Source organism: Manis javanica, chromosome 1 (assembly GCF_040802235.1).
Source record: "Manis javanica isolate MJ-LG chromosome 1, MJ_LKY, whole genome shotgun sequence".
Taxonomy (NCBI): Eukaryota; Metazoa; Chordata; class Mammalia; order Pholidota; family Manidae; genus Manis; species Manis javanica.
In genome coordinates this window covers 21,247,566-21,270,675 of record NC_133156.1, presented here as the reverse complement: position 1 = coordinate 21,270,675, position 23,110 = coordinate 21,247,566, and the positions used below count along the sequence as shown (strand labels likewise).

At 44.5% G+C, this 23,110-nt stretch overlaps 1 long non-coding RNA gene across 1 annotated transcript; it reads right to left on the bottom strand.

Moving 5' to 3' along the window:
- Positions 1-1,051: 1,051 nt before the first annotated feature.
- LOC140847936 (uncharacterized) lies at positions 1,052-19,515 on the bottom strand. Its single transcript, XR_012128247.1, has 3 exons — positions 15,790-19,515; positions 11,512-11,650; positions 1,052-11,300 (listed from the first exon to the last, which is right to left on the bottom strand). It is a non-coding gene; the product is annotated as an uncharacterized lncRNA (long non-coding RNA).
- Positions 19,516-23,110: the final 3,595 nt, after the last annotated feature.

Below are 23,110 nucleotides of genomic sequence, written 5' to 3'. Positions count from 1 at the left end.
CAGGTGCAGAGCAAAGATATCGGGACCTCGAGACAATTTTTGGATGAGCTGTCTGCAGGCATGCACCAAGCCAGTCCAAAGTCTGAAAGCAGAGATGCATGGTGCTGTGGTGAGAGGACCCCAGAAGTTAAAAAAGGGGTGCGTGGAGCAGAATGCATGTGGAGCTAGAGTCCCTAAGCAAGTGAATGTGAAGGCATTAGGGACATCTGCAGGGGCTTGGCTGCAAGGACACTTCTGCAATGGCTGAGTGAATGAGCCGGGGCCCGCGTGCTGCACAAGGTCAGTTCTACCAGAGATGCAGGGATGGGGTCTCTGTCCACTGCCCCTGGGTGTTTCACTCCTGTGTAACAACAGTCCCAGCAACAAAAGCACATGCCGACAGGTGTTCCCTTCCCCTGCTTTCTCTCACTTACGCTCCTGATGATCTCATGAGTTACTATTTTCCCATGAGAGACAGGCTGACACTGAGAGCAGGTGAGCAACCGGCCAAAGCCACCCACCCAGGAAATGCAAACGAGGACCTGACTGGGGGCCCCTCCGCTCCGGCCCGACAGCCCTGCCTCTCGCCTTTCAGTCGGGGCTCACCCTCTGTCAGTGAGCTCCCGACTACTGGGCTCAGCCACCCGAGTCGACTAGCTGGTACTTTATCTGAAATGCCCAGACCTGCTGCATGATACTGAGCCCAACTAAACAGATTTGGGCATCTAGAAACTAAACAAGCAAATAATCTTTTTTGACACTGAATTTTGGACAATGGAATTTTTTATCGTGGATTTGTTCAGAAATAAACTTTATATATTTATGGTGTGAAATTTGATGAATTTTGACATATAAACATCTGTGAAACCACCCCCAGTGACAATAACGAGTGTACCCATCATCCCCCAAAAGGTTCCTCATGCCCCTCACTTCCCAGCCCTTACTCTCTCTCCAAATCTGTTTCCTATTGCTGGAGTATAGTTGGCATATACCAGCATTTATATAAATAGGATCACATTGTATTTCCTCTTTTTTTATCTGTCCTCTTCTATTCAACATGGTCACTTTGAGATTGAGCCCATCCTGGCCTGTATGAATAGTTTATTCTGTTTTATTGCTGAATAATAGCCCATTGTGTGGAGATCCTAGAGTTCATTCATTCACCTGTTGATATACATTTGAGCTGGTTTTCATTTTTGTAGCTATATGCTTATATATACATATGATTTCATTTCTCTCGGTTGAACCCGTAAGTATGGAAAGTGAGGATCATGTGGTAAGCATGTGTTTAACATTTTACAAAATAGTCAAATGCTTTTGCAAAGTGGTTGTACCATGTTGCATTCCCATCAACAGAATTTGAGAATTCTTCTCCCTCCACCATCTTGCCAACACTTGATATGGTCTGTCTTTCTGACTTTAGCCATTCTAAATAGCAGTGGAGTAGTGTTTCATTGTGGCTTTAACTCACCTTCCCTGAATGATTAACAATAGGGAGACTTTTTTCATGTGTTTATTTGCCATCCTTATACCTTCTTGGTGAAGCATCTGTTAAAATATTTTGCCTATTTTTTAATCAGATGGCTTATTTTCTTATTACTGAGTTTTGGGGTTTCTTAATCTATTGTGGATTATGTCCTTCATCAGATAAAATGAGTGATTTGCAAAGAGTTGCTCCCAGCCTGTGGCTTGTCTTTTCATTTTTTTAACAGAACCTTAGAAGAACAGCTTTTACTTTTGGTTAAGTCCAGTTTATCATTTCCTCATTATGCATCATGTGTTTGCGTTACCCCATGGCAGCAAGGCGCCACGTGAGATTGTCTGTCTTCAAACGGTAGCTTCTTTGAGGAGCTCCACAGCTCGGGAAACAATGATGAGTATTTACCCTGACTGGAGACCCTGCTCATCGCTCTTGTCCATGTCTTATGTCAGAGAACGAGGTAACATTCCACTTGGAAAAAAAGTTTCCAATTGTTAAAAGTATTTCCAGCCCAGTGTTCTCTGCCCTGTTTAGGACAAGAGTGTTCCTTGCTCAGTTTACCTGTCAGACCTCTGAGTAATCTTCATGATCATTTGAAGAGTGATGTCTGGCTAAGAGAAAAAAAATAAGAAAGCCTCCTACATATGTCATTATTTTTCCTGGCAATGATGGAAAAGATCATTTCTGCTCTATTTCCTGGACTCCCTTAGATGCCCGTATGCCAACTCTGTTGGGAGTAAGTTCAAAAGCCATTGGCTGCGTGGATGCCTTTTCCACCATCTGCCTCTTCTGTCATCATGCACACAAAGTCTAGCTGTTTCCAGGGGATTGAAAGAAGGCAGCCTACATGATAGTGGGTATAAATTATTTATATTCAACTATTGTCAAGAGACTGTTTCTCAGGTTACACAAGAAGCTACGTGGGCGGCTCCGGGACCTCCAGGCTTACCCCAGACGCTGATCCCAGAATAACTTCTGTAGCAGAGAAAGCAGAATCTCAACACGGCCCTCCGGCCATGATGAGTGAGCCTGAATTTCTCCAAGGTGACCTGAAAGGAAGATAGAGGCAGCACTATGTGCTTCTGTTTTTACACAGTAGGTACTTAGAAACTGTTTATTCCACTGGGATGGAGACCTGGACCTGCTTCTGGGGGATGGGCTGGGATCTGAGGTCCCCAGGGGTCAGGGAGCTGGGAAGGCCTCCTGGGAGGGGCCATCAGAGCCGGACCCCAAAGGCGGAGGCATGTGCCATCAGGGAAAGTCACCCCAGGCAGGGGGAGCAGCAAGATCTAAGGCTGGGAGGTAGGAAGAGAAGCAAGGGCAGGTGGGACCCCGGAACCCTCCCCTTCCCATCGCATCCCTCCGCCAATGTCCCTCTGTCCAGCTGGTCGCTAACAACGACTATGTTCTACTTGGCAGATATCAGTTAGTCTCCACTAGTTAGAGGCAGGAAAGGTCGACAGGCATTCCTCCCCCTGGCATCATCACCAGGTGACAGGTTATTCCGAGAGCAAATCTCCCACCCAATTCTGACATCCGTACAAGCTTTTCTCTGCAAATAGGCACAAAACCAATCCCAGCCTAAGCTCGGTGAAGCATCAGTTCTCTCTCTCTTTGTAGGCGCTCCCAGAAATACCTTGTCTGGAAGATTCTCTTAGGGCAAAATTCCAAGAGACAAAATCCTTTCTGAGTGTCCATCATGAGAAAGGTCAGAATTCTAAGCCACAGCCGCCTCTCTGAAGGGTTTGAGTCACCAAGCGTACTGGGTTCTCACAGTACTGGTATGGAATTCCTGGCCAACCCACATTCCTTAGACACCACTCATCTCACCAAGGAAAGATTATTTCTAGCATCCGTTATGTTAGTAGTAACTGGAGAGAAGGTCTTTAAGTCCACGGGAGATAGATGAATTTCTTGTGGCTGCCTCTCTGATGTAGGCCTTTGACAACGGATATGTCAGATGTTTATTAATCTCCTCTGGGGTCTGTGCTCCAGATCAATCGGTTGTTAGACAACTGCCCCCGTGTCTGCAGTCAAAATATAAACCCCATTTCTATGCTGAACTGTATACGATAAACTACAGATAATATAAAAGATGGGTTAGAAAGCCATGAAAACAGGACAAAGTCATCCCGTAAGTGCGTTAAGTCAGAGACAGCAAGTACTTACCGTGCCTAACACGGGAGGTTCCTAAAAAATAAACAGGAAGATGGGGTGTATATATCCTTTATTTCACAGTACTTATGTTTCATTTTGTATTTATCAGGTATCATTTGGCAAGTTAATACATAGTGGGAAATTCTCTTTGGTCCAACGTGTCCTGATGAGAGTCTAGATCTTACAAGAGAACCACAAACACCCTTGGGGAGAGGAGACATTGCGTTAGGCATCCGTGTTCCTGACCTGACACATTTCTATTAACAGGAGTGTGCTGTCTTTCCCCCATCCCTCTTCTAACTCACTTCCTATCCCCCTGGGTCCTCTAAATAAAGACAAGTCTGTGCCTCTTCCCTCCTGTAGCCAAATGCTTTCCTTTATTAACACTAGCAAGTGTAAATAACTGCTCAAAAGGTGCAAAGTGAATACATTTCAAGTGAAAGCTGCCTCCAGGTGCTAACTTGAAAGAAAACTAAACTTTAACAGGAACATTCATTTCCCAGGTGGATTGCTCATCCCTAAATGATATTCCATTTTCCCAAACCTGCCAATGGGGAACTTGTTTAATAGGAATGGAATTTGATGGACTAGCAAGTTGAAATAGTGGTTCTCCAATACCCGATGGTTGCTAGTGAACATGCTCGGCACACAAGTCCTATTTTCTCTAACTTTAACTTGGTTGTACTTATTTAGACACTCAGGACATTTAGTGAACAATTTCTCTTTGAATAGGCCCTCATTTCTCTCCAGTTATTTTCTTTCAAGCATGCTGTAATGAATGCAAATGTTTCACATGGTGGAAGTGTTATTTCCTGGTAAATTCCTATTGAAGAATTTTCAAATATCTGAATGTTTGACTCTTCTTGGAAAGATGAGAGCTCTGGTGGTGCTGGGTCAATATTCCTTGGTTATAATGACAGGAGCTGAGTATCAGATGCCACCCTTCTGTGGAGCATAGAACCTCTTTGTTGCAGTCCCAATGACTCCCTATCACCAAACTGGGTTCACTTTGGTCATTTTCTTTCCTCATCTGGCCCAAGTAGACGTTTGAGTTCACCGTCCCTTTTGCTAAAAGCAAGCCATCCTCCTACACGCACACACCGTTATATCCATTCACGTGAAACAGCCCTGTTGCTAAAATACGCGAAGCTCTTTCAGACCGCTGAGATTTTATTCATGGCTTACTTAGCTGAGAACAAGCTTCCACCCAGCTTCCCCTCGGAGATTTCCTACTGCTTTTTTAAGACTAAATTCAGGACATCACAGGCAGTAAAACAGTAGGTTCCCAGGCCGCATCCTCACACAGACACAAATGGCAGCCAGCTGCAGACAAGAGTGCCTTCATGGGAGCTTAAGGATCCAGGCAGGACGCCGTGAAACCCCCTTGAGGTCCCAGACCCAGGAGGGCCACCGTGAGAAGGCAGGTCCACTCACTGCGGGCAGACCCGCATACGAGCCACGGTCCCTGGAAGCAGCCCCGCCCCACTGTGCGGTCAGCTCACCCTCACCTGTCCACGGGCCTACCATGAATCTTGACCTTCCGCCCACGGAGGCCACACTGATCCAGGTCCCCAGTAACAGGTCACCAACCCTGGACTCAACTACAGTCCCAGCTACAGTTCTGCTCTGCTGCAGCGTGAAGGCCATCTTGCCTGCCCCAGGCCCAGCCAGGCAACTGGCAGCAGCATGCTCAGGAACCCAGCCGAAGCCACGCCCAGGTATGACTCTGGTAACAGGCCTGCCGACTGCAAACAGACCTGCCGACAAGCGCCAGCCCCAGCCCCAACGCACTGGGGCCCTGGGTCATTTCTGCGAGGCTGGAGACTCGGCAGCACAAGGTCTCCAACAGCCAAAACCAGTCTATGAAGATCAGAATTGACGTTCATTCCTTCAAATGCAGGCTCCAGTACAAGGCTGCACGCATCAAGACAAAAACACTAAAGCAATGGTGGTCGCCAGGACCTGGCGTGGGGGAAGTGGAGAATCACTGGGCAGAGGGGATAAAGTTTGTATGCAAATGAGTGAGTTCTGTGGATCTAATGTACACCATGGTGACCCTAGTTAATAATGCTGCATTGTAGACTTCTAATTTGCAAAAGAGTAAATCTTATGAGTCCTTAACACACAGACACACACACACACACAGTAACCATGCGAAGTGATGAAGTGTTAATTATCTTGACTGCGGCTATCATTTCACAATGTATACATTTATCAAAACACCACATCACATGCCTTAAATATATATAATTTTTGTCAATTAAATCTCAATAAAGCTGGGGATGGGATTGTTGGAAATGAGACCAAATTCAATGTCAATTAATGCATAACACCTGGAAAATTTTCCTGCTCTAGCCTCTGAGGTCCCAGAGGTCTGTGTCTTTAACTGTCACGCATTTACTGTGCTTATATTATCCCTCTGTGCACCCCTCAAGACTGAGGGTTCTTCAAGGGCAGGGGCCAGGCTCTATGCATCTTCAGTCCCCAACACCTGTCTGGCAAGTGGTCAAATGTGTTCCATGCTTTTTCTTTTTCTGTGAATGAGTAACAAATGATCTCTGGCTCTAAAAACAGTGTCAGCCGGGGACAGAGAACAGTATTTCTGTCTGACAGGCCTGCATTGAAACTGGGCCAGCCACCCTTGTACCTCTCCAGGCCATCTCTTCATTTGCAAAAGGGTCCCAGGCTTACGGGTTTATTGTGAGAATTAAGTGTGATAATTTTAGTAGAGTACCTAATATTACGGCTGGCAGCTATTAGCAGGTGTAGAAGGCACATAGTTGGTCAGTTGGTTTAGACCAGTTTGTCTGCAATTCATCCTTGAAAACCTGAAAATAAATGCAGAAATGGAGAAACAGCACGCTTAATGCAAACAGATTAATTATCCATTTCTGACTCAGTCACTCTTGACCGTGTGAAATAAACTAAATGCATTATTTAAAATGTCCTAGGTGCCCCGCGGCTACCCCATAGAATGGGCACAGTAATCAGAGGCCTGCAGGAAGAGCATTTATACCGGAAAGAAGTTCTAAAAGTTGGCCCATAAGAATCAAAGCACATCAAAACTTGTGAACAGTCTTGTTTTCCCTATTCCTTAGGATTTTCTTACTTTTTCCTTTTATTTCAAAAACAACTTCTATGAAAAGCAAAGATATTTTTCCCCCTTCTTCTCTCCAGCCCATTGCCAGCTAAGAGGAAGCTGGGGTTCATGTTTCCTAAACTTTAAAACTCTGCTGGCGATTCTCATTGGACCCCGTATCGCATCCGACCGTCTGAGCTGTCTCGGGGAAGCTGTAAACTCTCATAAAACTTTTCACAGCGAAAAAGGCTCATCTCATGATCAAATAGGAGAAGTGGACATGGAGAGACGAAGGAAGACCGTCTCTGGAAGCTCGGGAGTCAGACTTTTTTTTGACTGAACGAGATTCAGAATTGGTTGCTTTCAGAAGACACTAAACCTCACCCTTGACTTCCTCGGGGGCTGCACCCAAAGGAAGCATGCCAGCCCTGTCATTCCCTCACCGCGCAGAAAACCCATCTGCTCCTGAGTTAAAGCCACTTTCTGTTACATTCTCCAGCATGCTAATTAAAGAGTGACTGCAGGATGGGGAGGCTGCCAGATGCTATGCAGATAGATCACTGTCTTTTTATACGGTTAGGCAAACGTTTAATTAAAACTGCAGCTGCCGTGTCTGCTCCACGCACCAACAAAGCTACATCTCATTTATCGGAGCAAATCATTTCCTATTAGTGTCTTTCAAGAGGTAAAACAACTTAAAACAGACTTTGCTGAAATGCTTAATGCCTTTGTACATGATTTAATTAAACGCACCAGTAATTACATCAGGGAGGCTTGAGCCTGACTTTCCTTGGGGTTCCTGTGGGGTCTCCTGATAATTAACCAAATGTCACCCCCCCATATTCCCCCGTGACCTAATTTGGAGGAGAATGACAGAGAGCCTAAGTCCTGGTATGTATGGATGCTTAGCCTGTCTCTACTACATTTCACTTGGACTTACGAGTTTTAATGCATATTTAAAAAGCTTCTTTTTGAAAAACAGAGGAGACGCGTGAGGGGAGATGGCAGTGAGATGTGGTACCAGTCTCTGCCTGTTCTGGAGCCCCTGCTGATGGCTGACACCCTCCCAAGCCAGCGCTGGGGGCCGACCCTGACCACTCTCTTCAGGAAAATGTCCATTTCCTTTGGGCAGAGTCTTCTTTGGTTTAGGAAGTATGCACCGTTTTTCCCCTTTCAGCTGAGCACCATGTTTTGATCATTGGTGGCTTTTAGCTGGGAAACATGCCGCATGGCACAACACTCAAAACCAAATCGCAGCTCTTAATGGATGCTAACTTGAGGTCAAAATCTGAGGATCTGTCCTGACCAAGGAGCTTGAAAACAAGATCCAGTCTCCCTCATTGATGAGTTTTAGGTAAAAGTCTTAGGATCAAATGCAGGGCCAAGGAAAAAGAGACGGGGTTAAAAAGCCCTGGGTCTGCTGGGAGATGCCCTTCGGCTGCAGATTCCCCAGCTCATCTCCGGAGACATGCCTCCTGCAGACAGCCAGCTTCCCCTCTGCGTGGCTGGTCCCCAGAGGCCTGTAACAGAAAGGTCAGTGGGGAGGCTGGTCTGAAAGAAGCGGTGGCGGGATGTGGCGGGAAGGCCAAGGGGACCGTCCTCTGCGGGGGTGGCCCTGCACATTTGACCCGGAGCTGTGGACCCTCTCGGCTCTCTCCTGCTTGTACGCCTGGCCTCCCGTGTGTGCTTGCCAAGCATGACCAGACCAGCAGTTTGCTCCACACTTCCTAGCACCAGGGCTGTTTCCCTCCCAGGAGAGCTACGGAGAAAGGCTGGCACCATCCCGAGGGGGCAGATCCCCCATGTGCTGTTACGTACATGGAGAACAGCGCTCTGCCTCCAGCTCTCCCTGCTTCGTCCCTCCCCACAGCCCTTACCTGGGCTTTTCAGCTCTTGTCTTTAGAAACCCACTCCCTTTTTTTTATTTGGGAGAGGGCATTATTTTAGGGTTCGTTGGCAAGTCACCAAACTGTCCCATCACCAGAGTGACAAAGTACTGCATCAAACAGACAACAATTAGGGGTTTTCTCAAAGCAAACTTGATTCCACCTTATCTGCCAGAAAGAAAACTGCCTGGTCCAGCCTGCCTGGCACTCAGAATACAAAGATAAATAACAACATGGAGTGCTGGCTCAGCCTGAAGGTCCAGGAAAAATGTCCCAGAGAGCAGTGGGCCATGCTCACCTGGATGATGGGAAAGAACTGTCCGGGTCAGCAGGAGGGGGCAGGCGCCCCTGACGATGGGAAGGGACTGTGCTGGGCTGGGGCACCGTGCCTGGGCAGTGTGGGCATGGTGCCAGGCACAGGCCTGACAATGACTTCTGTCCAATCAAGGTGGTGGGGATGGGAAGGAGGTGACAGGACATAGCCAGATTCTGGATATATTTGCAGATGGAGCTGTGCAACTGGATGTGTGCGAGAAAAGTCAGAAATGGCCTAACGTGTTTTTGTTCTGAGAACTGGTAGAATAAACTTACTGTTTATATTAATAAAGGTTTGTACAAGGAACAGATAGGTGGGAAGTGGCTAGTTGATTCCACTGAATAGATGGTACTGAAAAGTAAGATCTAAGAGCTTTTTAGGAGGCAGAAATGACACAATCTGTGGACTAATTAGGTGCAGGAAGCAAGGACTAAGGAAGAGGGGAGAGTCCAGGATGACCGGCTGGTGGACGGGAGCGCTGACCTTGCCGTGACAGGGAGTGTAGGAGGGAAAGGGACTTCGTGGCGGGCAGGTACCCAGCTCTGTTTTGCATGTGGCCGCATTCACAGGCCCTGCGATTCATCCAAGCAGAGACGCCATCAGGGGCTCTGGAGCTAAGGAGAGAAAAGAGCTAGAAAATTTTGATACCACTCATCAGTGGTGTAAGTTGAAGCCACAGGGTGAGTAACAGAGCACGTAGGGATGGACCAGATGCAGAAACAAACAAAAGAAGGACAGAACTTGGCTGAGCAGTATTTAAGGAGAAGGAGAACTCAAAGAACATTGATCCTGACCCAGTCCAAACTTTGTTATTGAGGAAAGACACATATTATCTGCATAGGAGAGTCATTAAACACTTTTAGAGGTCAAGTCAAATTTACATAATAAGATAAAGGACTAGGTTTTAAAGAACCAAAGCAACATCACTTAAATTCTTCTATGCCTCACATTTGACAAATCGAGGCTATCTTAATTTGAGAAAATATTCAGAACCTTTTTATTGTGTCTACAAAAAAGTACACTTATCATAAAAGTAAAATCTGAGTTTTCATAAACCAAATATATCCATTTAACTGGAACCCAGAAAAATAAATAGAACCTCACCAGCACCTTAGAAGCCCCTCCTTGAGATCCCATCCAGTTTCCCCAAGGCAACAACTGCCTTGCTCTCTAACATCATGGAGTATTTTAACCAGTTTACATACTTTATATAAATGGAATCATATAGTGTCTATTCTTTTGTATCTGGCTTCTTTGCTCAGCTTAGATCTGAGAGATTCGTCCATACGTGTGGAGATATACATCATGGATGTATCACTGTGCAGCATTCCACCAAATGTATACCCCATGATATAGCTATTAATTTTAAAGTCAATGGGCATTTGGGTGACTTCCAGTTGAGGACTAAATAATGCTGCTACAAATTTTCTAGAAAGTGCCTTTTGATGACTATATATACAGGAGCGGATTTACTGCATCATAGGATACACATATATTTAGCTTTGCTTTTCTAAAGTGGTAGCACCAGTTGAGCTCAAGCAACCGCGCGTGAGCTCCAGCTGGACTGGAAGTTCACAAACAGGAGGAATTGTTGCAAAGGGAATTCTTCAATGAGAAGAAAAGGGCCAAATCCCAAAACTCAATTTTTTTCCTCATTTTAATTTTCCGTGGCTTAAAGACTAGTGATGGAACTAGGAATTACTCCAGTGCTCTATATATTTAATTTGTATTAACTCTGGTAAACTATAACCCCCCTTGTCTTTCAACTTAAAGCTCACTTTCTCAAAGTCCAACACAAATGCTACTGTCTCCATAAAGTTTATCCTCTCAATTTAGCAGTGATGTCATTTATTTAAACTCTTTCATTTTATGTTTTTCATGTTCCAACTTGTACGTTGGCCATATTATCTTATATCCTTTGATTTATTACCGGCTTGAAGTATTTTCTTAAATATCAGTGTCTATTCCACATAGGCTTTTCCCTGTACAGGGAGATTCTCATATACTTGTTTAGGGAATAAATAATTACCACATTCATTGTGATGAATCCCACTCACTGATTCCCAGTTCCACTCATTTATTATTTATGTATGACCAGCAGGTGTTAGTATCTCCTTGCCTTAGAGAACAAACGATGAATAAAGACTTGATTTCATAGAATTTAAGTCTGAAGCTGTCTCCAACTTGCCCCAGGCAGCACTGGGGGGATGGAATGCGGAGGAAGGCAGGAAGCAAAGCAATTTTTATTGTTCAAAGGACTGCGGGGCAATGTGCTGTCTGGGAGCTCTGGGGCCTTGGCCATCGGAGGGGTGCTGGCAGCTTGGGTCTGCATGTGCCGCGCCGTCTGGGGGGCTCCCATGGCGCGGCCGCGCTGTGCCGAGAACTGACAGCACCATCTGTTCCCTACCAAAAAGCACACTTATCATAAAAGTAAAATGTGAGTTTTCATAAACCAAAATACATTGTTCCCTGCTTTCGTGAGCAATGGGACTGAGCCTGCCCTCTCCAAATGAGCACATGTGCATTACACACACACACACACGTGTGTGCACTCACGTGCCTGGCCCCAACCTTCACCCCCACCTAAACAGAAAGCACTTGATTGGCTTTTCACCTCAGGTTTTCGTCTTGGCAGCACCTTCAGATGAGTCAGGTACCCGAATACAGCCCTAGTGAGATCCTCCTCTCTCCTGGGGAGCTCCGAGGTCCAGGTGGTAGGAAACCGGTATTCATGGCGTGCAAAGCCACGCAGCCTGGAAGAGAAGTTACAGTGACAGATGGCGCCTGTCAGGAAGCCCAGCTCAGTGGAGAGCAGCGTGTTGGAAGGGAGCCGGTGCTCTCTGGGCAGAGGCCCGACCAGGGCGATGGGGGAACATGGCGCTCTGCGCTGACAGAGCCCATTGTTTTTGGGGGGGCGGTTTTAAATCAACCAAGAATTTATGATCCAAATTACATTTCCTTGCTCGGTTATCAGGTCAGAGCCCATTTTTTAAGACGCGTTAAGAAGAGCTATTTTGTTCAGCATTCCTGTCTCTCTGTCCATCATTTGGAAACAGCAGTCACTTCCTCATATCATCAGCATCATCTTCATGAAATGCACATAGAGAAAAGCCCATGTGGAATAAACAATGATATTTAACATGATGAATGAGCCAGAGGTGCTGAGAACATGTGTGCGGGATTTCCTGTGCTTGTCTCAATTCTATACCATTGTATTGTTTCCCAAATACATGCCTGGAGGATTGACTAAGCAAATAATTATGTAATTGACTTTTCTGCAATTGCAAAGGCTTTCCCAGAAAAAAAGTGCACAGATCAAGAGAAGTCCTTTTCTCAGAATAGGAGTCGTTATTTTGGGCTCAGAAAATATAATGGCCTTGAGGATACAGAGGTATGTTGGGGTCAGCGTGTGTGGATGGGTGGAAGCAACCATCGCTCTCAGCAAGATGTCGGTATAGTTAATCTGCAAAGAATTCTTCCCCACAAAATACAATATAGACCAGCATGCTAACAGCCTGGAGTGCCAGAAGAAGCGGTGCCTGCACAGTGGAAGTGAAAAGGGAGCCAGCAGCCTTCAAGGCAAGCCTGTGAGCCAGCCGTGGATGTCCTCTGTGTGGGGCAGGAGGAAGTGTCAGGAGCCTAAAAGCTTGGCCTTTACGCCCACAGGAAGCTCAGCCTGAGTAGCCCAGTGCCAAAGGTGAAGTCCACTTGAAACCTGCATAGTTTCAAAGTGTCTCCCGCCTAATATGTAGCGACCACCAAGGGGAAAATTGTAACTGCACAGTGGGGCTTCCTTGCAGAGGTGATTTTAGCCAAGCGATCGTAGTTAACAGCGTGAGAAACACCTGTCACTGACTTCTGTGCCCTCACAACAGCGCGTTAGCAAGTGACATCCCTTCTGGGGCACCTTTGCCAGTGATGGATATGCCGTCTGCACGGTCATGAGAAAACATCACACCCAGAGCAAGGGGCGCTCTGCAAGGTGACCCAGCACTGCTCTTAGGATGTGTCAAGGTCACGGAAAAGAAGAAAAGAATGAGGCACGGCCACAGACACAGAGGGACTAAGGTAAGGGGTCAGAACAGCTGAACGCGACATGAAAATGTGTAAATCCAGGCCCGGACTGGATCTAAGACCCAAAAAGATAGTAGTTCAAAACCTGGTGAAATCCAAGGATGTTTTTATTTTATTAACCTTAGGTCACAGTAACATAATAAGGTTAATTTCTTTGTTTTGATCAATGTCCTGTGGTAATGGAAGATGTCCGCACGAGCGCGACTGGGTGGGTGGGATTTTTATGCTGTTTTGACAGTTCTTTAAGGCTAAAATTATTGTTTTTTAAAATAACTTAAAAAGGAAAACAAAGAAAAAACTAGGTACCAGTGACCCAGTGACCTCATTGTGGCTGTAAAGGGATCAAGCAAAAAATGGCAACAAGGAAGGTGAACCGGGAAAAAAAGGCCATTACATCATAACCAGAAGCATTTATTAAATTCAGCTGGTGGGGCGGGGAGGGCCCCTTCTTCTCTGACTGCTACAGACTGTGTAGGATGGTGTGCGGGCATGTGCCCACTCACTCCTGCCCACCCGCGGCGCCTTCCGTTCAGTGACAAGCCGCTGCGAGTGGAAATGTGAACTTCCAGAGGAATCTGCTGGAGACGTAGGCGCCACCAGCATGCCAGCCCTTTCCTCCCTCCATCAAAGGCCCCGGGCCCTGGGACTTTACCGGAACCATACAAACAGGAAGGCATTAAACAAGCCACAGACTTAAGAGGCTGGAAAAGTGAGAGCGGGAGAAAATATTCATATTAATCAAATGCACTATCAATACATTCAGTCAATGTAAATCAATTATTCCAGGGTTTATGTCCCTTGATGCTCCTGAGGTTTTTAAAAAATGTTCTTATAAGAAAAGATAAAGCAAAAATGGACAAAACTCCAAGGAAAATGAATAGATTCATTGTTCTCTGTTAATTAATAAGCTCAAGGAGATTAAACACTTTTAAGAAAATGCAACTAATACAATTAACAAGCTTTATCTAATGAAACAGTTGGAGAACACTCATTCCTTTCAACTTTAAATGAAGCATTTACAAATTCAACCATATAATTAGCAACAATTTAAGTCTCAAGGTAATAGATTATCTACACCAAACATACTGCTTTTTCTGCCCATTGTGGAATTAAATTAGAAATCAGTAATACAGAGCTACATAAAATTCTTCATAATTGTAAAATAAAAGCAAACTTCAAGGAAGAATCATTATGGAAATAAGAAAGTACTTGGAGCTGAATTATAATTCAGTTACTACGTATGAAAACTTGAATGGCCCAGCTAAAGTGGTCCTTACAGGGAAAACTCACTGCGTTGTGCAACAGGAGAAGAATTTTAAAACAAGGACCTACACATATACTCAGCAAGTTAGAAAGAGACCAGAATAAACCTAAGGAGAATGGGAAGAAAGAATAAGTAAGGGCCAGTGTAGAAAACCAAGGTATTACAGAGAATCAACAAAGCCAAACACTGGTTCTTTGGAAGGAAAAATAGATGATTTCAGCAATACTGATTAGTTTATTTAAAATAAGGAAGTTGCAAATAAGCAAGATTAGGAATGAAAAAAGACAAGTAGAGTAGATGTTAGAGAAACAGAATGCACATTTGAGTGATATCAGGAAGCCCTTATTTTAGTCCCCCTGCGTTTCAGTTTTTCCTTACTAGCTGCTGTTTTCGGCTCATTCTATCCAGTATTTCATTCTTCTAAGTTAAATATTCCATTTCTCAGGTATTAACTCATCTTTAGTCTATAGACCATTGCGCTTGCGGATTCCATACACCTCTCTGGCCAACATGGTTGTAGAAAAATGTAGACTGAAGCCCAGAGGAAAGCAGACTCCCACAGCCACAGAGCCCCCTGTGCCCTCGGACAGGCTGCCCTCGCTGCCCATCCCCGCAGCCGGTCCTCACTGCCCCCTCGGTGGACACTCTTAAAGCCAGTCAGCAGTCACCTTTTCCTGTGTATCTCCATACTAACCTCTAGGGTAGAAATAACAGGTAATTTATCTGGGCAGTTTTGGTGATCTGGGAAAAACAGATTTTCTTTCACTCCATGATTCTGCTGGGAGCCCTGGGGCTGTAGCTATTAAGACAGGCAGGGTAGGCCCTGCAGAAATGCCTGTCTCACTTCGGGCCTGCCACCCTTTTAGAGAGGTGTACAGAGCTAAGGGGTACGGCAGATGTCGCAGTCGGAATCCCAGTCCAGGTCTGCTGGGTCCAAATTCTCCTCTTTTTCTGTGACTTCCTTTGAGGTTAAGTCTTGGTTTCCTGTGATGTGTTGTTTCTATCTTTATGTGCTATTCACAACTTCCATGCTTTGTGTGGCTGACGGCATCACAGCTTCCGAGGTGATGCCAACAGAGGTGTCTGAATAATTTTACACTAAGGAAGGGTGTTACTTATATTTTTATATATATATCCTCATCAGACTCTGCAGACACCCAAAACCGGCATGCAGAGAGAGCACATTTTTTTCTGTAAGTTAAAGATGGAGAATTAGGCCAAATATTAACACTTTCAGTTCCTCTTGACTAATGGACTGAATAGCACAGACACAGACTTTGCCCGCCTTTGAGGTGCCCATAATAAAACCCTCGGGATCATAGGAAGACCGTTCATGTCTAGGACATGACAACTGCCGATTTTGTGACGCAACAGAAAACCTACAGGCGCCCTTCGAGATGACGGAGTTAACGGTGCCGTCAAGCCTACTGCTCTCGGGAATCAAGTCCACGCAGCTTTGTGTGGCTCGAATGAGAGATTTATACTAGACACCACTATCGTTTTATTCAGGACATTTTTATGCCACAAAGTCTCTGTGCCTATAAACGTACTTACCTTCAAAACCTTTTGCCAGTGGAAGCGTGGCTGGAGTCGCCCCATCGAGAGTGCAGCGGGCAGTCCCGGGCGGGGAGGCGGGGGGGCAATGAGCATCGCCCCTTCCTCTGTGGCCCGAGCGCTTTTACTTCCCCAGGGGGGTGGAAGGAGTTCAAAGCACCTGCCGCACGAGGGAGGCGCCATCCCCACGCTGCGGGTCGCACGCTCCTCTTCCGGGTGTCCCAGAATCCCGCCCCCCTGTCCTGGGGCTGCTCCCCCTCCGTGTTCCCTGCCACCTGTTCCCTTTTGCTCTCCTGCTGCCCTTGCAGCCCTCAGACCTTGGTTCTCAGTCCTCTGTTCCGCTCCCCGTTCCCTGAGCCATGTCACCCTTTGCCTCGGTTCCCACTCCCCCCTGAGCACACAGGCCCCCGAGTCCCCACCCTCAGCCCAGCCGCTTTCCCGGGGCTCCAGGCTGGGGTGTCCGACCGCCCGGAACCCCGCTCCTGGTACGTACATCACAGGCGCCTCAAGTCCCAAATTAAGTTCTTTGCTTTTTTTCTCCAAACCTGCTGAGACTCTCCAATTTCCTTTTCCAGAGATCCCAGGCTAGAGACCCGGGGTCATTCTCACCTCCTACTGTCCTTCACTTTCCTCATCTGGTTCTGTGGAGTCCGAGTGCCATAGATCCTGAGATCACAGTAAGATTACTCATTTCTCCATCTTGCTTTATACCAGGCTGTTGGAGGAGGTCATGGAGAGCGTGTGAGCTGGACCCCAGCAGTCAGAGGCTCCTCGGCCTCCCCCTGCCCCTGCGACGTACATTCTGCCTGCCGCCCCCATTGGGGAGCAGTGGAGAACAGGTGTGCTGAGCCTCCTTGGCTGTGTGGCTGGGTGAGCCTGGTGAGGCCTCCCCATGAACCCCTAAGGTTCTGGAGTGGGGCGTGGGGATCTACTGCCTTGCAGCTGCCCAAACGAGCCTCATGTGTAGGTTTCCTTGTTAAAACTGCACCCCGCCCCTGCCGTCTGGGGCGGTCTGGCTCCTTCTTAGCCTCTCCTCTCCCTCAGTGTTTGGGGGCTGGTGCCAAGCATCATCTGGGACCTCACGAGTTGTTGGACCAATACTGGCCACCCTAGGTCCCCTTCATATCACAGGGGGACTCAACACTTCAGTCACAGGAAGAGTCCTTGCCACTGGTCGTCTGGGCCCTTTACCTTCCTTCCCAAATAACCTCTCCACACTGAGCCATGTGACCTTTCCAAAATAGTGAATTTTACCCAGTCGAGTCTTACCTCTGCTCCACACCTGTCAGCGCCTCCCACCTCCAGCAGGCCCCAGTGGGAGTCGGGGCTGCTGGGGTGTCTTCACTAAGCTAATCTGAGGGGTGGCATGGAAGAGAAGGAGAAATATGTATTTTCTTAAAAGCTGCCACCAGAATATTCTAATGTACGGACAAGTCTGAAATTCTCAGAGGAAGGGGCCCAACCAGATCACACGGATGAAAGATTAAGCAGTTCGGGTGAGCCACTCACTCTAACGGGGGTGTAAGCCAAGCGGTGCCCCGTGTCTCTCAGGCTTGTTGAGAACCTCCGACCAACCGGTTCAGTCCCAAACCCAGCAGGTGCAGAGTTCCCTGTGACCTGGCCTCGACTTACAGTGTCATCCCCCACCCTCTCTCCGAGAATCTTTTGTTCTAACCATACTAAGCTATTAAGCCTCCTAAAGGTTGTAATGCCCTTTTGTGCCTCTATATCTTCGCAGATGCCCTCCTGTGAATCCGAAATCTTTCTCCTCCTGTTCTTCCTGGAAAGCCCCTGTAAAGTACTTTCAAGCTCGTGTGTGTTAAACATCCCTACGTTCTGGAAACTAGAGTGCGTCGCTTCCATTCATGCCCATTGCTATTATTGCACTTACACTGCACTTACCTCTTTGCCTAAATGCCTGTTACCCATTAGCCTGTGATATCCTTAAAGACTGAGACAATACCTTACACATTTTGAGTCCGTGGCACCTGAAACAGTACCTAATCTGTATATGTGTTGAACAAGCAATTCCTCTGCAGAAGATATTCCGAAAAGGTCACCTGCCCAAATCTCAGACACTGGGGGAAGGATTAGTCTTTGATCTGAATTAGTTCCAATATGGCCAAAGCTTGACTATCAACCACCTCTTCTAGTCCTGAATCCTCCCTTTTTGAGCGGATGCTCTGATTCATATATGTCTTTGCTAAAGGGTATAGATATTTAGCTAGTGAGAGTATGGAGAGCTTAGTGTTTAGAGTATTTATTTTTCTGGGGACAAAACAAACCACAAACAACTATCTGAGTGGCTCCCATCAGGGGTCAACTATCATCTCTGGGGGAACCGACTACAAGCAGGGCATTGTACCTGGCCTTGAGCACACAAAGATGAAATAAATGCAATGGAGTTATGCCCCAAATCTATTGGGGCACAAAGAGATGTATGATTAACTCTACCTGAAAGAATATGCAGTCTGTGAAGTCGAAGAGAGAAGGTGATTTCTTAGATAACAAGGGCTTATTATTTACAATAGAGCTTGTACAAACAAGACGGCAATAATGTCCTTTAATAATTGTCATCTCTTTTTGGATAGGAGCCCAAGGGTGGTAGATGCCGACAGTGGCTACAGTGGGGCAGTCACAAAGGGACAGCAGAGCCACCATGCGTAGTCATTTACTGGGAGGTTTAACATCTCGTAGCTCAAAGAGGGCCCTGTGCCTTAAGTATATTTTGCAATGGGTAAAAGTATTGACTGAGCCTGGATTCCTGATGTGAAAATAGAAATCACCATGTACTCTCTTTATCACTGGGTCATGCTGATTTTAACAAAGGCAGGACTTCATACAATCTTATTTTTATGAAAAAAATATTATTTCTGTACAAAAGGAAACTGGAAACCCAAAGAAACTAAAATAAATGACTCCAGATCACATATCGGCAGTCCATTTCATTTCAGACTCCAAGCCCACCGTTTTTCCATCACACCAAGATTGCATTGCCATAAATAATGGACTGGATTCACAACACAAGTGTGAACTGTTACTGAATTCACTTACCTGACAGTTCCTATCAGTTCCAGATCCACTGTGTCCCAGCGAACAGTGCACCACCACGAAAAGGCTGTGTTCCCCCAGCCCTTACTGTCCGAAGCTTCTCCCTAGGCATCGTGTATGAGCAATTCAGAAGGAATCATAGTCTTTTCAGGAGTGTCAGGAAAGGACAGCTATGGCTTAAAATTTCACGCAGGTTCAAGAAGGGGAAAGTAAGTGAAGTTTCTCACTGTGGATTCTGTCTTCGTGTGGTAGAGCTTATTACCTAAAAGATGGGAAAAAATGTCAAGAATTCTGATTATTAGCTATCGGAGACATACTGACCAGTGGTGGGAATCGTCAGGCCCTGGAGGCAGCTAGACCTTGGCTGAAACCCAGCTCCGTCCCCTTCTACCCTCGTGACCTGGGCCCTCACTTCTCTGTACAGACGGCAGTGCTGACAGCCCAGCCGCCTCGGGGGCGCTGTCGGGAGCAGAGGAGACACTGCACGGAAGGTGCCTGGTGTGGGATATTCTTAGTGGGCTTCACGTCCTTTTCCTTTCTTTCCCGAGGCCCCAGGACGATTCCTCAGGCTCCCGTTGGCCCCCCAGCCTTCTCTTCATCCCCAAGGATGGGTTAGGATGAGCTGAGTGAGGGGCTAGGAAGAAAAGGGCCCTAATTTGAGAAAGGAATCAGACATCCAGTATAATGATCAGTATAATTTATAAATTTCATTGGTCTTTTTCGATATCTAGCTTTTTGTCATTAATCTTGTATTTTCTTATATTAATAAGATCATTAACCTTATATTTTCTACTTAGTTGGTTTCCATTTATTTATTATGTTCTTCATTCATCTTTGGTTTTATTTGCTTTTTGTTTTCAAGGTGGAATCACAGACCAATGATTTTAGACTTCCTTTTTTTAAATATCTAAGCACTGCATTTCACATTTTTAAATGCTTTTCACATATTTCGGCTTGTTATATTTTCATTTTCATTTACTTCACAGCATTTCCTCATTCCTGTTGTGATGTTTTTCTAACATGAGTTATTCACAAATGCATGACTTCAACCCTGAATTTACTGAAACTTGCTTTTTGGCATGTGGCCTTCTTTAGTGACTCCTTCCTATGCACTTAAAAATAATGTGTATCCTGCAGTTATTTTACATAACATTGTAAAAATATGCATTTGGTCAAAGTCGATAGTGTTACTCAGGTCACCCACATCTTAAGTGATTTTTTTGTGTGTATCTGTTGTATCAGTTGCTGAAAGATGGTTGTTGAACTTCCCAGCTATGATTACGGATTTGTCTATTTCCCTTTTACCGTCACATTCCCGTTTAATGTATTTCTGAAATGCTAGTAATCATATACACATTTTCATTTGGAGCTTTTTCTGAGAAGTTGATCCTCTTACCATTATAGCCTTTCTCTCTTTATCCCTGGTAATACATATTTTTTAAATTAAGGTATCATTGATATACAGTCTTATGCTCAGGTTTCACATGAGCAACATTGTGGCTGCTACATTCCCCCTTATAATCAAGTCCCCACCACATACCTCCCAGTACAGTCACTGTCCATCAGCATAGTAAGATGCTAGAGTCACTACTTGTCTTCTCTGTGCTGTTCTGCCTTCCCCATCCCCCCCCCCCCATATTATGTGTGCTAATCATAAGGCCCTTTAATCCCCTTCTCCCTCCCTCCCCAGTCCCTTTCCCTTTGGTAATTGTTTGTCCATTCTTGGGCTCTGTGAATCTGCTGCTGCTGTTCCTTCACTTTTGCTTCGTTGTTGTACAAATGAGTGAAATCATTTGGTTTTTGTCTTTCTCTGCCTGGCTTATTTCACTGAGCATAATGCCCTCCAGCTCCAACCACGTTGTTGCAAATGGTAGGATTTGTTTTCTTCTTATGGCTGAATAATATTCTGTTGTGTATATGCACCACATCTTCTTTATTATCTCTGGTAATATTTCTAAAGTCTAATTTCACTGATAGTAATATAACTACTTTGGCTTATAATTACTGTTTGCAATGGAGTTATTTTTTTCATCCTTTCATTTTTAACTGTTTTGTCTTTATATGTAAGTTTATCTTTTCTGTATTTTTTACAGAGTCTGATAACTGAATTAAATTTAATATTTAAGCCATTTACACTTAATGTAGTATGTAATATGATTCACTTATATCTACCAACATGCAGTTTTTTATTTTCCTATTGTTCTCTCTTCTTTTTCTCTTTTCCAGCCTTCTTTTGGAGTTGACTACTCACATAGCATTTTGCATTTTTCTCTTGGTTTATTACATTATGACATTTTGGTTTCATTATTGGTTACACTGTAACAGTATTTTTTAAGTTGTCAGAATTTCATTTCATATATTATACGATTTCTCACACTCTTTGAACAGAATGTTTTAATTTTCCCTATCTCATCCTTTGTGATAGTTTTGTTAGTTTTTTCTTCCATGTTATCTAAATGCATCAATATAGTATCACTTTTGCTTTAAACAGTAATTTATCTTTAAAATAAATCTTTTAAAAAGTGTTTTATATTTAGCCACAAAGTATCCATTTCAGGCCCTTTTTGTCCCTTTATGTAGACCCAAGTTTCCAAATGGTATCATTTTCTTTCAACTATATGTCTTCATTTAATATTTTATATAAAGATTTGATGGCAATGAATATTCTTAGCTTTTGTTTGCTTGCCATATCTTTTTCTCACTTTCCAAAGAAACATTCATTGGATATAGAATTCTAGATTTATTCTTTTCAGCAATTTAAAGACATTCCATTGTCTTATGATTTGTTTGTTCCTACTATTTAATAAAAATCCCCTATCTCCCCATTTCCAAAACATGTTCATTTCCTTCTGAGCCTTTAATAGCAGCACTTTTAAAATTCAAATTTTTACTGACAGTTTATGAAGATAAGGTTTTCTCTAACATTATATAGGCTTTCAACCACTGGGCTGTCCCCTCTGAGCCCTCACCAGTATGCCTTTAATGTCATACTTCCACCATGAGTTTTAGAAAATCTAGCTTATTATTATTGTTGCCATGCTCTAAAAAAAAAAAACCACCGTTGCAGCCTCTACCTATTAACAAATACCAAGGATACACGTTTTTAGGCACATTTTGGCTGAAGCACTTCCATTTACAGGGACCAGATCTGTATTAGTGTCCTGCAGCTGCAGTAACAAATTATCGAAAATTGAGTGGCTCAAAACAACAGAAATTTATTCTTTGGGAATACTGGAGGCCGAAAGGCGTAAATCAGTATCACTGGGCCAATATCAAGGCCCAGGAAGGGCCAGAGCCCACCAGGAGGCGCTGAAGAGCCCATTCCCCGGCTTAGGGCTGCATCCTTGCAGTTCCCACCTTGACGGTCACATGCCCTCCCTTCTTCTGTGTCAAATCCCCGTCTGCCTACCTCTTACGAGGACACACGTGATTGCATTGCAGCCCACCAGGTAATCCAGTATAATCGCCTCATCTCAAAGTCCTTAATGTAGTCACATCTATAGCCTTTTTTTTTTCATTATACAGTAACATTATAAAACTGCCGTCATATTTACATCAATGTTCCCTGAAATGGCAACAAGTGTTTTCCCAACAAGGCCTGTAATTTTTTAGCCACAAACCTTCCAAATCTTTTTCAATTTGTTGCCAGGCCAGGTTTTCTTCCATGAGTTGTAAACGTACATTTTTACACTTAGCCATGTTAGGTTTCAACTAATGCTTGATATAGTTGTACCGACATATTTGGGCATAATGCCCTTTACACGCACACACATACACAGAAAAAAACTCAAGAAATTTGAAAAATTAATGTCGATTAAAAACAAACACATAGTTTCTAAATCCCTTTAGTTAAGTAAAAATTCGTATTTCAGGTAAATACAGTAAGAATCAAAACATTAAAATACTTATGCACACATACTATGAAGAAAAATAGTATAAAAACATTTAACTTTGGTCATTTCAACCATTTGTACATAAGAGTCCTATGGAAAAAAATTTCCATGACACATATTATAGTAATTAATTCTGCTGAAGAATGAATCTGAGATTTGGACCATGCTACTAAAATTTTCTTTGAGAACAAAGTGGTGAAGAGATTGAAAACTAAGAAGCATTTTATATGAACTTGTTTGTGATACATGGAATTCAATCTACTTTTTAAACATTTTATTCAAAAGACTCACCTACTTAAAGCATGCTTTTTTCAAGTGTCACATCTTTATGAATTAGAGGCAAAATTAAATCACAATATTGTTTCACTGTTTAGAAG